We start from the raw sequence: 15,830 nt of genomic DNA on the forward strand, positions 1-15,830 counted from the left end.
GAGTAGGAATACCAGGACACTTACACATACTAATGCGAAGTAGACCATCTAGTCTTTCTCCTTCTTTCTCTTTCCAAATTTACTTTCCTTCTCTTCTTCCACATATCTTCTACCCCTCTCCACTTAGTTCTCTGTAAGTTCAACTTGTAATTTTAAGTTTGTAATTTTATTAAGCTTATATTTCAATGCAAATTGTTACTTTTGCATCTATTTATTTTTTGTATTTAGCATACATGCATATGGTTGGTTTTACCGCTTGCTATATATATATATATATATGATACCACAAAGACAGCAGAATGGAATGGTGAAAGAAGAAAAAGACAGTAGAAGTAAATAGGACTAGATAACTGGAAATAATAGATAAGAATATGCACTGTTAATAAGAGTAGGCGGTAGTATCGACTAAATGCATGTATGCGAAATACAGAAAATAAATAGATGCAAAAATAACAAGTTTCATTGAAATATAAGTTTAGTAAAATTACAAGCTTAAAATTTAAAATTACAAGTTGAACTTACAAAGAACTAGGTGGAGAGGAGTGTGGAGAGGAGTAGGAGATATGTGGAAAAGAGAAGAAAGAAGAAAGATGCTGGGAAGTAAGCTTGCCCCCTTTAAACCAGAGGTGCCCCTTTTATAAATGAAGGGATCGCCTTTTACAATAATTGAAATAGTAAACTAAAACCCGCGAGTGAATAGTAATTGGGACTGTTCATTCACGTGAAAGTAAAATCATGATGTCTTCAAATTGCTTTCTTAACATGTCTTGCGGGAGCATCTGTTTTGACATAAAGCAATGAACATCTTTGACAGAAGGTACAAGTCAGTCTAAGAGACGGTAATCTTCTTTTTGTCTTGTAGCGTCGGTGAATCATTCATCATCTGATAACTTGGGAGTTTCTCTAGAATCATGTCTAAAAATATTGCTGTAGGGATCAACTATAGAAGCTTCAGATGATCTTCTTTAGAATTATCTTTTTCCAAAGACTTCATTAACAAGTGAACTAAATCCTTTTTAATAAGACTATCTAGAGTATCACTTTTGTTTTAGCCTTTGAGGATTTATTAGTTTTAGAGCAAACAATTGCCTTTCCCTTTTGTGAGACAGATGTTGAAGTAGGGGCCTGGATTTGGGGATATCCAGTTGAAGTTAGAGAACCATAAGTGATTGCTCGGAATTCTTATTTATTTTGCAGATCTGGGGTAGTCTACGGTAAGTCTCTTATCACATAATCAATATTATCTTGGGTATAGGGGAACCTATCCCACCATTTTGTGAAGTAGTATCGGACTAGAATATCGCCATTCCTTTTGTTATTCCATTTCATAATCCAAGGAATTTTGTACCATTTGCAGAAATGGAGGCAGTAAGGAAACTTAGCTATATGTCTGTCCAATTTTGAGACAACAACATTAGTAAAGTACTTGAATGCTCATAAGAGCATATCAGGGAAGTTTTCAAGAATAGGGCCAAATTGGTCCCACCATTTGAGAAACCAAAGTGGTAGTTTTCTTTTAAACTTCTTATCAGAATTAAAAAATCATGAATGAGTCACATCAGGTACCTGGAACAGCATGAATCTGGATCAAGCATGAATGTAGTCATACTAATTATAAGAGATATCGGAATCAACAAGTCTTTTTGAAGTAAAGGGGTTGGTGCCCCATTCTTCTTCTGTGATGACTCGAAAAATATAAGCACTATGGTAGATCAATTTTGATTTATCAGTCTTGTCATAAATAGGCTTTATGACAATGGAATTAGTCTGGACTAAAACATTGGAGTAAAATTGGAATGTTTTTGTAAAATTCTCTGGGATCCAGTGAAAGCCAGGGGAAAATAAGATGATGTAATTTTGAAAGGATCTGTATACAAAGACCGGTTAGGTTCTAAGTAAAACAGTTTGAAAGAATAGAGTTTTCTGATATACTTAGTTCTGGATTTTGGAAGCAAATACTAAGTAGTAGGTTTTGAAGCAATTGCTTTGGCATATGGATTATATGGGGTTGAAACAGTTGAAGCAAAGAAAGCAAGTTGAATTACTTTGCCAAGGGTAGTGAACCTATTGGCAATTTCAACAGGTGAAGCAGGTTCATTCTTGATAAGTTTTTTATTAGGAATGGGGGTGGAGCAGCTATTTGTTTTTCTTTTCCTTTTTTCTTCCTCATGGTTGGGTGTCTGCAAGAGTTCATGGGTAAGAAAATCAGGGATAGAATTGTTGGATCCTTTAATATATTCAATATCAAAATAAAAAATACTTAAAATAGCTTGTCATCGTGCAAAAATATGTTTTGATGCAATGTTTTCAACATCTTTTTCTAATACACACTTAGCACTTTTGCAATTAATTCTTAATAAGAATTTTTTATTAAGTAAATCATTTTGAAATTTAGAGATATATAGTATTATGGATAAAATTTCTTTCTTAATAATACTATAATTACTCTGTGCAGGGTTCTAGACTCCAAAATGGAAGCGAACTATTTGGTCAGAAGAGTCTGATGACACAATTTGTTTCAGACTGCCACCATAACCAATATTAGAAGTATCTGTTTCAACAATTTTAAAAGAATCAATAGTATGAATGCCAAAGCACGGAAGAGTTTTGACAGAGAATAGTGAAAAAATTCTATGAAGATTTCTTCTTCATGCATGGACCATCCAAAACTTCATTTAGAAGCTAGCCCAACTTGTTGCACAAACCAAAATTTTAGATGGACTCCATGACTATGAAGATCAAATGGGGCATATTAATTAGCTTTCATTTTGTGCAAGTTATAATATAATTGTTGTAAGCCCCAACGATCGAGACAGTCATTATCTATGCTATGATTATGATTTTCTATTGGTGACTTTAAAACTTTGAAATAAATAAGTAGCAAAGAATTTAATTAGCTAATTCAAAATTACTGTTCACTAATAATATTTTTTTAAAATCAAGTTCTAGTCTCGTCCGTTTGTGTATTTTCAATATTGACTTCTTTCCTTCGTTTTCTTGTTTTAATGTGGAGTGTAACACCCCCTTCCCATAGGTTAGAAGTGTCACGTGTTTTTTTATAAAATAAACCCGGCAAGAGATCTCATATTTAATAACTGAAATTAGGATTTTTTTTGTAGAAAAGCTGCCTAATAAAAATGTCTTCAAAAAAATATTAAACGAATAATCTGAATAAAAATTTATGTCATCAAAGAAATTTAATTGTAAAAAGTCTGAAACTAAAACAACTGCTCCTTTTAATCCTGGTCTGCCTGCTCGTGCTCATCATCCTCACCTGAGTGGTTAAAAATATGAAAACAAACTAAAATGAGTTGAAGACTCAGTAAGAAATCCATCACAACGTAAACGTAATAAACATAAAATTTCATAAAAGTTTTCATGCTGAGAGCTTAAAATTCATGACTGTTCATACTGATGTTTATGCTATGCATGACTATTTTATCTGAAATAACTGACTGATCTGATTTAACTGACTAATCTGATTGGCCAACACACTTAACCCTGTGTGCGAGGTTGTGCACCGGCCCACGTCTCGTTGCAGCAAGGGGAGCCGCTGATAGTATTCTGGCATACTATGGTGGACCACGACTGAGTTCGTGGTTTGCACATCCACCCTGAAACTGAACTGCATTGGTACCATACGTGTGAATGGTCATCTGATTAACTGATCTGATCTTATCTTGCACTTTGAACTTGAGATAGCTTACGTGTCTTATACACATGAGATGTATGACATAATACATACATAATTATAGTTTCTGAATCTAAACATGATGCGGAATGACATGATCATATGTTATGCTAGATGACATGTTTGCATATGACATGAGTGGTTCATAAATAAATGGTTGTCAATGAACTGGCTTGAATAATACTTATTTATAAGCTGAATTGTGATGATCCTAATTTGTGATCAAAATTACTTACCTCGCTGCGCTTCTTCTTGAATATCACTTCGTAACTTGTCACCTATACACAATAATAACTATCACTAAATCTGTTTGGGAACAATATGTACTAATATCCTACTTAATTAAATTCAAAATCTAAAAGATAGTCAAACAAATTTTTTGTTTAACACTATAATCAATAAATCCTAGTATTTAAATTACTTAAAATACTAATTTATAATTTAGTAGAATACTCGAGCTATTTTAAAATAATTCATAAAACTTAAATTCTTAAACTAAGTTTCATCTCTTAACATAATTATTAAATCTAATTATAAGAAACCTAATAAATACTAGTATTGTTTAAATATTCTTAACATACTAATTTTATTAAAATTCTACTAAATAGACAAAGGAATATTAACAAAATATTAGGCTCAATAGTATACTTTAAAATATATTTTCAAATTCTTTCAACACTTTCTTATAAAAAAAAAATGAGCATTTGACAAATATATTTATTTAATAAAATTAAACTCAACTTGAAATATTGAACTCGACTTCAAATAAAATGATGTAATAATATTCAAAAGAAACATATATTTAAACGTAAGATTATAAATGTAATTATACTTGAAACACTATGGAAAGGAATTAAAAAGGGCAATAAAGTAATCTCATTTAACACCTACACTTAGTAAATTAAAACCTAAAAGCAACTAATATATGCTGTAGAGAAACAGAGGCAACGGGAGAGGCCTGCGAGGCAGGGGCTCACCGAGAGAGAGAGAGAGGCTGACGTGCGGGGGTTCTGGGTGGTTGGCGGGGGTTGGCGACGCGACTACTTTGTCTGGGCAAGGTGGTGAGACGCCGAGAGTGAGAGAACGTGAGTCGAAGAGAGGGTGCGATGCTTACCGAGAGGAAAAGAGGGAGGTGAGGGTGGCAGACGGCAGTGGGCTTACCGGAAAGAAGTGGGTGCCACGGAGTAGAGCTGGTCGGCAGTTTCTGGCACCGTGGGTGGTGCTCCGACGTCCTGGGGTGGTCAACGGTTGATTTCGTGCATTGGGTGGTGGCTACCCGAGTCTTCTGATGGCTCCCTAACGCGAACAGTCATGCTTGGGGTCTGCTGATTTAGCGACGTGGTGCTTCAGCTGGTGGTGCGAAGTGAGGTCACGGTGGTGGAAGTCTCTTCACAGTGGCGTGCACGGTTGTGCATGGTCTGGATGGTGGAGTTGCCGCGGTGGTTTCGTCATCGAGTCGTGGTCCTAACAATGCTCTGTTCGATGGGTGCAAGACAGGGCTGCGTTCGTCGTGCATGATTTAGGCTCACAGTGGTTGACTTTCAGAGCTGCTAGCAGCGGTTTGTTGTGAAGCAAGGCTGAGACGTTTATGGGGAAGGTTTATCCATGTTTTGTGTTGTATTTAATAAGAGGCTTGTGAGTTTTTATAGAGGAAAAATTGAAGGATATAAGGTAGGGTTTATCATACGAGTTGGTCTCTAGTAGGATTCGGATTTATCGATTAGGAAAATAAGGATGAGGCTTATTAGATAAGAAGAAATAAGGTTTAAAATTCAAAACTATTACCAAATCGGTTCATAATAAAATACCAATAATGAAATGATAAGAATCTTATTAAAATGAACAATATAAAATCTGATAATAATAATAATAATAATAATAAAAATAATAATAATAATAATAATAATAATAATAATAATAATAATAGTTATATGAAAAATACATAAAACTTATTTTATGACCTAATCTTAAGATCGGGTTGTTACAGAAACAATTGAAAATCATACCCCAACATGCTGTAATAATATTATTACTTCATGAATTCATGAATGTCATCAAAATGGAAAATGATCATAAACTTTCTTGGAAAATCTTACAGACTTTCTGTGATTGGTAACCCAACATGACTAATGTAATTATTAAAATTGGTTTGACTTAGTTTTTCAATTTAAATTGACTTAGTTTTTCAATTTAAATTAATTGGGGTTTGTTAAATACGGAAATAAATTATATATATAAAAAAAAAAAAAAAAAAAAAAAAACGTAGTACATTAACTAGTGTTGCCCAATCAAAATCTTTCATGTTGTGAAGCAAACACCTTGCAAGGGCACAAGTGAGGCCTGAATAACTTTGTTTTGGTTTTCAAATTTTTTTAGGTTGAATATATTATCATAGAATAAAGACCCGTAGACAGAAGGACCGTTCTCTTTGAATTGTTCCTTTCAATTTTTATTTTAAGAGTGTCTGTCCGGAGTCGCGAGTCAACAAACTTACGAAGTCAACCTATTTTACTTTTGCTCGATAAGAACTTTGACGGTTTTTTGAAAGCTGGAAGGATTCAAAGAGAACGGTCCTTTTGTCCTTTGTCTCATTGATAGAATCAATTAATTTGTAGGAACGTGTTTGGCGATCGCGAGGAAATAATATCCAATATAATATAAATAATTAAATTTAGTTTTTTAAAATTTTTAGAATAAGCGGTAGTTTTACATCGAAAGTTAGAGTTCGAACGGTAAAAATTGTGCGCCGCTCAAATGCGTTCGAATATGCAATTCACTATTTGTGTTCGATCATCAATTTTTTTGTTCGAATGTTTCTTCATGTATATTTGGTCGAACGGAGTGGTATCGATCGACCGGCCATGAAATATCCGTTTGAACAGTTCATCATTGTTCAAACGTTATTTCTGACGTCCGAACGGATTTTCAAGACGAATTTAAATCGTCCTAGAAAAAAAAATCCGTTCAAACTCGATCAAACAGTCTAACTTAATTTCATCCCAAAAGATATTTTTGGGACGAATTTGCGATTTTCTTCCCAAAATACCTTTTGGGACAGTTTTATAGGGATGAACTTGGGACAGTTTTTTTTTGTCCCAAAATATACTTTGGGACGAAATGCCAATCTTTTGGAATCAAAATGTTCGTCCCAAAAGACCTTATTTGTTGTATTAATAGTATTAGAGTCCTAAATTCCAACTTTCACACTAAATTATATCCATTTAATTAAATATTTTATAAATTGAACTTAGTTATTGAGAGAAAGTCAGGCTCATGTGAGGGAGATTTTAAAGAATATAGTATAAATAATTAAATCTATCATTTTCCATGCAATGCAAATTTTTGTCATTTGAATTTTTGTCTAGTCAAAAATAATTATATTGTATATTCTTTTTATAAGCACTTTACTTCTTTTTTTCTCTAAGCAATAGTATTATATATTCTATTAAAATGAATATTGATTGTTTTAGATTGTAGGTAGCATACAAAAGGAAATTAACACACATGATCAGGAATATAGATGGTGGTCAGAGTTCTAGCAAAATACATACATATATATATATATATATAAATATATATATTTATACATACATATATATATATATATATATGTATATATATATATATATGGGTTCGATCCGAAGTCCATTAACTTTCGGAAGTCAACCTTTTTGACTTGGGCTCTGTAAGATCTTTGACGATCGATCCTTCGGGTAAAAAAAAAAAAAAAGGATTTAAAGAGAATCGTCCACACAGTTAAGCACCATTGACGAGCTAAACGAACATATATATATCATGATCTTCTAATTTTGGTAGCAATCTATATAATACATAAATCCTTGCAAAACGTACAAAAAATCAGCATAAACGTACTGCGTGCTGGCTGGCTTATAAACTTGAACCAGGCCTGCATGTACGTGCATGGTTCATCGTTATATCTAGTAGTTTATAATTGTATGATAGGGTTTGCTGGCTTTAATTAAAGGACATGCAAGCAGCAGCTGAATTCCTAAATGATTAGTGGGGATTACATGAATTTACTAATTAGATTATTTACACTTCAAAAGACAGACGTGAAAAATGGATCAAAGCACAAACAAAAGAAAGGATCGAGACGATAGCTAGCTAGCCACTAAAGAATCTCATCAACTTCATTTATTCTTTTGGATATGTGTACAGAGTGTGTAGTAATTTATAATCAGCATGCACGATTAATTATACAAACAAACAAAAATACAAAGATGAACCAGAAAGAAAAGCTAGCAAATTGTTTTTGTTGTCATTATTTCACAATAAATACAATACTGAATTATAAAATGTAGCACAACATTTTAGATTAATAGGTCATCATGATTCAGTGATTCACCATCTTTTTTATTTAGTTATTTATTTATTTTGTTTTTATATTTTCATTCTTGTTATTTAATGCTAGTTGTTTGGACTGACTGTTGAAATGTGAAGTGAGATTTTCGGATTGGGCGCAGATGGAGCAATATGACCTTTTCATAGTATTGTCCCTAGCAAATGAGCCCTAGGGTGACTTGCGAATGCCCTTTGACTGATTGTTGAAAGACGAGGTGGAATTTTTCGATTAGGCCCAGGTGGTCTAATTGGATCGCCTTTTCGCAATGACTCCAACAACAAATGATTAGACATAGAATGACTCGCGAAGGCCCTTTGGCTTATTGTTGAAAGTTGGCTTGGGATGATCGGATTGGGCACAGATGGAGGAATATTAGCCTTTTGTAGCACTGACCCGAGCGAGTGAGCCCTTGAGTGACTTGTGAAGGCCCTTTGGCTGATTGTTGAAAGGCGACTTGGAGTTTTTGGATTGGGTGCAGATGGAGGAATAAGACCCTTTTGTAGTATTGTCCCTGGCAAATGAGCCCTTGAGTGACTTGCGAAGGCCCCTTGGCTGATTGTTGAAATGTGATGTGGGACTTTCCGATTGGGCGTAGATGGAGGAACTTGACCCTTTTCTAATATTGTCCCTAGCAAATGAGCCCTTGGGTGGCTTGCAAATGTCTTTTGACTGACTGTTGAAAGGAGAGATGGAATTGTCGGATTGGGCGCAGGTGGAGGAATATGACCCTTTTGTAGTACTGTTCCTAGCAAATGAGCCTTTGGGTGACTTGTGAATGCCTTCTGACTGATTGTTGAAAGGCGAGGTGGAATTTTAGGATTAGGTGCAAATGGTCTAATTGGAGCGCCCTTCTGCAGTGACTCCAACAACAAATGATTAGCCATAGAATGACTCGCAAAGGCCCTTTGGCTTACTGTTGAAAGTTGGCCCGGGATGATTGGATTGGGCGCAGATGGAGGAATATTAGTCTTTTGTAGTACTGACGCGAGCAAATGTGCCCTTGAGTGACTTGCGAAGGCCCTTTGGCTGATTGTTGAAAGTTGACTTGGAGTTTTTGGATTGGGCGCAGATGGAGGAATATGACCATTTTGTAATATTGTCCCTAACAAATGAGCCCTTGGGTGACTTGCAAATGCCCTCTCACTTATTGTTGAAAGGCGAGGTGGAATTCTCGGATTGGGCCCAGGTGGTCTAATTGGAACGCCCTTCTGCAGTGACTCCAACAACAAATGAGCCATGAAATGATTCTTGAAGGCCCTTTGGCTGATTGTTGAAGCTTGCAGTGGGATGTCGGTGCCTGAATTAAATGAAGATGGAGGGATTGGAGCTTTATGCAACGACCCTAACAAAAGGCTTTTGTTCATCAATATTATTTTTTCGTCTCCATTCAAGATTCGACAAGCCTGATTTGCGCTCATGCTTATTAGAAAAAGCACTGTTGTGACTACAAGAAGCATTTTTAAAACCCACACTTGTTGATCTATAAGCCAAAATATATGGATATAACCAACTTGATGCAAGTATTGTGAAGGATATGGAGGTGTATATATATCATGTGTATCCACCAACTTGTATATATGACTTGAGTTTTTCAACTTTTAGCGTGTGGGAATCGTTTTACTCTTGACTATTAACGGTAAGAGATTAAAACATTGAATGGGTCTGAAATGACAAAACGGGGTTTGATTTGAATACTAAAGTAGTCTATTTTTCTCATGCATGAAAAGGTCATGCAATGAACAGTTTTGTGAAGAAGGCAATGCATTTTCGTTGGGCAAATAGTGCCAGTCTCGATGAGCCAGGTGCAGTACCGTTTTGCAAAATTCAAAACATTTTGTCAGTTGGACTCCTAATTTGTGTAAAGCTACAAAGAGAATTCGTATGTGGATTAATGAGAGGGCTTTGATCCTTAAGAGAACCTTAATTTTAGGGTATCCTTAGAGATCATATATATTATTCAAGTTTTTAATCGTTTTCATATATATATGTTAATTAGTTCCCTTGTATTTGTTAATTCCAATAAACTCATTAGCATTTGTATCGAGATCCCAGGCCAACTTCTAGTTAATGCATGCATTTAGATTTAGCTTAATTACTCAAATGCAAAAATGATAAAGAGGGCAGGGTACTTGTTCATAAGCCCTACCAAAGAACTTGATTCTTTGGTTCTGCCGTCATTTAACTAGGAATTTCCTGGAACTCCCAGCAATTAGCTAGGTCTGTATCTTTCCCAGGGTGGAAGGGCATTCAACTCGTGAAACTTTGCCTTCTCTTCGGGCATATATTTTGAATGGAAAAGAAAACTAATCCGAGAGAACTTGATAAAGAACTTGATTCTTTGGTTCAACTATTATTTAACTAGGAATTTCCTGGATAACGCCGGCCAGCAGAAATTAGCTAGGTCTAGCTGTGACTTTCCCATGACCGGAGGAAGCGCATTCAACTCGTTAAACTTTGCTTTCTCTTCGGGCATATATTTTGAATGGAATAGAAAACTGATCAGAAAGAAGATCGAATGGTTCTAAAGGTAGCACAACAAAAGAATGCGGAAAAGAATCTTGACTGGAGGCCCCATCTTGACCAGCATGCAGCGGACATTCCTCGTACGCCATTGTCTTGATTTTGAGTTACTTTGAACGGACATAACATGGTGTAAGCACGGGCATTTTGTTTTGGTACGTGGAAACACGCTTACTTGGGAAAATATTTTCCCAGAAATGATATGGGTTGAACGACAATATTTTGTTCCTCAACTAAAAAAACGTGCCTTACACGTTACACTATTACCGGTATGTGTGTATGCATATATATGTGTAAGTATATATATATATATATATATATATATATATCGAAACAGGTTCATCGATGTTGTTATATATAATTTGACCAAAATGTGTATATCCGCGTCATGAAAAAGTTATGGCATGACAGGTTAAAATAATTAAAGAGCAGTGTTGGTATACTTCCTCAATTTCTCAATTTGTCCATTTGATATGGCCGTGCAAATTGTACTTTTTTTTAAAAATATTTTTTAAACATGTTGAAATATTTTAAAAAATAAAAAAAAATACGAATCTATTAATAGTCATTTTCTTTATTTTTTAAAAAAATATTATACATAAATTGTTAAAATGAGAATGTAACAGAAGAGTCATACTAAAATTATTCTTAATTAAATGCTACCTTGCGAGTTGCGACAAAAGACAACTTTTGACGTGATTTGAGACCCAATATCTTCCTTTCTTAGACTCTTTCTTAGACCCATTCAATTAAACTCTTAACGTATATAAAATTTTAGTCAAAAGCCGATCGATTCACTTTTTTTTTCTTTTTTTTTTAAATTTATTTAACGGGAAATCTTTCCAAGGTAAGGACCATTCAGATCAATTTTTACAAAGTAAACTTCGGTCTCATATACCACATCTTTAGAAATTTCCTATATATTAAACTGGGTAAATCACTAACTTTTTATTAGGAGGTGTGATTCTAAAAGATTGTTTACACTTATGAGATATCAAACCTCAGACATTGAGGAACTATACCACAATAGGGGGTGGGGTATGAAACTCTCCCACCCGCATAATGTGAGACAGACGGCGGGGAGTAGGAGGGGATGTCCCACCCTGCACCACGCGGATAACACCCGTATACCACATTACCAAAGCTTCCACCATTTAGGCCAACCCCTTTAAGTTAGTCGATGGATTCACTTAATTTCAAACTTTCAATACCCTGCAATCTAAAAAAGTCTGGAGTTATATAGATATTTGGTGAATATTTATAGATAAACATTTTATTAATTGCATGTCACCTCTGGATATTTTATGTATTAATCTTTGCTTAAGCGCGCAAAAAGATGAGTCTTCTAAATAAAATCTTAGTAGTCTTGGATGGAGAGACATTAATTAATTATTCGAAAATAAGAATTAATCTTTCTTCACCATTCTATGCCACTTCACCTAACTTTTAATTAGGTTATTTTTAAGATACATATAATTATATAGGAGTACTAATGCTATATACAATATGTGAAAGTTTAGTGTATTTTTTTATATAAATTTCATATTTATTTTTTATTTTTTAAAAAAAATATGTGAAAGTTGTACATCCTAAGACTATAAATTAATATCATTGCTCATTATATATATTATACACCTAATTTCCCACCGATGAATATATATATATATATATATATATATAGAAATACGAATTAAGTATATATTTCAGGTTGCCCGATCGATTTACACCAACAACTAGAAAATGAACGAACCATATACTGAAAATTAATAATAATTAATTAACAAATTAAAGAGCTTTGATCATATGGGGAGGATTATATATATATATATATATATATATATATATATATATTTATAGAAGTCCCGTCAACAAAAGTAGTCCTGGTTTTCGCGTTACAAAGTCTAGGCCATATTGGACTACAGCTTGCAACCAGGTATAAAATTTCAAAGCGGCGAAATACTTTGCACATACGTAATTGTCAACTTAACTATATTCAGCACTATTTTATCTGCATCAACGTACAACATGTACTTTACCTATAGCGCACGACTAACTTTCGATCCGTACGTTATGATCTTTACACTAAAAAAATTTAAAACACTGATCAAAACCTTCCGTAAAAGCAGATAACAGCACGAATTTATTAAAAAGTATGTTCATTACACTGAACACAAAGGTAATCGTATTAAAGTTGTAAGAGTTTATAACATAGCAAATGATTTCGTGTATAATTATTTCAAGCTCATTAATATAAAGTTTTGATGAAATATTTATGTCTTCACTATACAATAAACTTATATGATATAATTCTCTACATGAAACATAGGATTGAATCATTGAGTTACTTGTTAGTTTACAAAAAATTACAGTATAAGCCCACAGTAATAAAAAATAGCGGGTGCTAAATAGAACCAATAACTTATTTTCATAATTCCATCTAAAAAAAATCTCATATGCTTGATGAAGATAGCCCCTTGGCCTCCACCTATACCTGCAAATGAGAAACAAGAAAGACAATTGTCATGCACAAGCATAAGAAGCAATTGAGAATGACTTATTATGTTGTATTTCTTGTATGTCAGAACAAACTCTCTGTACAGATATTAGGGTGTATGTGTGTGAGACTAAACTCGGGCTCCTCTTACGAGAAAGGAAATACAATGGATAATTATATAAAACTAACAATAGGAGGTATGTAGAACACACATATCATTCTTTTATTTATTTATTTCTATTCTAAGCTGATTTAATTGTCAACTCCTCATTTCCAACAAGTCAATTTCTATTCTAACCTGATTTAATTGCCATATCATATTTCTTCCGCTTCTCATCATCTATGAGCAACTCATAAGCAGCTTGAATCTTAATGAATCCTGGCTCAGCCATTTCCCCCTCCTCAAGAGTTCCTTTACCGTCATAGACTTGAAACAAGAAGATAACTAGATCAATACAGTGTCCAAGATTGGGGGCCTCCAACTTTCAAGCAAACACCAATACACAATAGCTAACAGGAACTAAGCTTCAAAGAACAATCATGCTACATCCATAATACAATGACAAATGGAACCCAGATATAATGCATATGGAAATTCCGATTAAGTGAAATCATGATAAAGGACAAACCATCTGGATGATAAAATTTGGCCAAGCGCCTGTAAGCAAACTTTATCTGTTCTTCATTAGCATATCTTTCTAACTTTGTTTTATAAAATAAATTTCAGGTAGAAGTTGTCAACTACTCATAAACATAATAATAGAATAGACAAGCCAAAAGGTGTAAATATTACCTAACAGAAAGTGAACTTATATAAAGAGCACATTCACAAACTTTTCATTATATGTTGAACCTATATGGCTATACTTCTTAAATGGATGGAACTTAGTTTCGTTGAGTTTTTGCAATAATGTTATCCATCCTTGTTATCAATTATTCAAAATCTAATGATATAATAAGACATCCGAATTCCAACAACTGATACATGCATATATATATATATATATATATATAACAAATCCATAAAAGATGTCATCACCTATGATCACGATCAGGAAACTTATAACAGAGTACCAGACTATTCCTTCAAAATCCATTTTTCTATAATGAACGGAAGGAAACACAATCAGTGCATTAAGATTTCAATTTCCTTGTCCTCTTTCAGATAAAAACCTTATCACATCTTTGAAAAGAACCGACATCTTGATAGGGTGGGGGCTATGTGTAGATATTCAAAAACATGCATTCAAATCAGTATCAAATAACTATATATCTGTTATTTAAATATATGGGTATTAATTATTATTGTTATCTGATATCCAACGAAGCTCATTGAGTATATAAATAAAGCGTTGTTGTCTGTATAATTTCATCAATAGAATTTGTAAACAAACTGATTATACTTGTAGGGTACTTCTCCAATTGAAAATCAACCTTATGAATAGTCTATGAACCCATAAATTATACTCTCATGGTCCAAAATATTAAAAAAAAAAAAAAACATGGGACTTCCTCCACAAATTAAGAATATCACCAGGATTGAATACAAACTTACAACAAGAGAAGAACAGCTTCCACAGAAGGGTGCAAATGTAACCAAGGGTTCACACCATTCAAATCTGAATATGCTGCGTGCTTTCATCTCATCATTTTTTGCAGGTTTTGTGCATGTCTGTAGAAGAATGAAAAACAAGTAATTTCAATCCTGCCAGACACAGAAAAACAAAATTCAACCAAGAACCATAAAAATTAAGTTGAGACAATGACTAACAAATTTCAAAATAAAATTTAGTCTCAAGATGAAGTGTTCGATTGTTATTGCATTCAGCAAGTATTCCCCCACAAAGGGTCAAGCGGTGCAATTAATGGTGAATGAACCAGCGAAGCTGCAAATCGTTTATTTGCACAGTTTGTCCATATAGTTAAAACAAAATGGCCAAACGATGCAGTGAATGTAAAACACAAAGAGGCAACCGAAAAACCGAAAAGAAACCTAAGAGGAAATATCAAAATGAATAAAAAAAAAGAGTAAATTTCATCAAGAAATTATGATCATTGCCCAGTCTGCTCTGCTCTTAAACATTAGAAAGATATGAAAACTAAATGAGTGTATAGATGACAAATTTACTCACGGAGATCAAAAATCAGAATCAACAACGGAAATGAGCACGATCAAGAACTTCAACAGATAGTCACATCCTTGACATTCAGTTTGGTTCCCAATAAAATCGAGACAAAAAAATCCATCGAGTAGAAAAACAAACGGATTGATCGCTCTAAGTTCAAATCGAGTGCTACTTGGCTCGACTTTCCATTTCTTTCTCTAGGATTCTTGCGCAGTGTACCTCAAGAGAACAAAGATAAAACCCTATATTCCTTCTGGGTAGAGTTTCCCTCTCGGTTTCACTTTCTTTATCTTTCGATAAACATTGCTTGACCCCATGATCTTCTCATTTTTTCGATTCTTCGAGTTTCTGAGATTTCTAGCCTGTCTTTGAAGCTCGAGACTTAATGGAAACTCGAGTTGGTGTGGTTGTCGATGGAAAGTAAAGAGCTCTGAACTCTGGTCACGATAGAGTCGTCAACCGGGATTTTTGCAGCAGCATTCAAAATAACAACAGATGAATAAGTATTAGATAATCTTTATAATTCGAAGAGATTAATTTAAAAATACCAAGAAAAATCTGGGAGCATAATTTACCTCGAGCGCTTGAAATGTTATATCCATGTCTACTAGACTTTGAACTTTGAAGCAATTCAAC

General features: G+C 34.0%; 1 long non-coding RNA gene across 2 annotated transcripts; it reads right to left on the reverse strand.

Moving 5' to 3' along the window:
- Positions 1–14,409: 14,409 nt before the first annotated feature.
- Positions 14,410–15,592, reverse strand: LOC121249168. 2 transcript variants are annotated; one of them, XR_005937605.1, is made up of 2 exons: positions 15,201–15,592; positions 14,410–14,740 (listed from the first exon to the last, which is right to left on the reverse strand). It is a non-coding gene; the product is annotated as an uncharacterized LOC121249168 (long non-coding RNA). The 2 variants fall into 2 exon arrangements; XR_005937606.1 differs by lacking the exon at positions 15,201–15,592 and adding an exon at positions 14,840–15,194.
- Between the last annotated feature and the right edge of the window lie 238 nt (positions 15,593–15,830).

The sequence above is a fragment of the Juglans microcarpa x Juglans regia genome, chromosome 2D (genome assembly GCF_004785595.1).
Source record: "Juglans microcarpa x Juglans regia isolate MS1-56 chromosome 2D, Jm3101_v1.0, whole genome shotgun sequence".
NCBI lineage: Eukaryota > Viridiplantae > Streptophyta > Magnoliopsida > Fagales > Juglandaceae > Juglans > Juglans microcarpa x Juglans regia.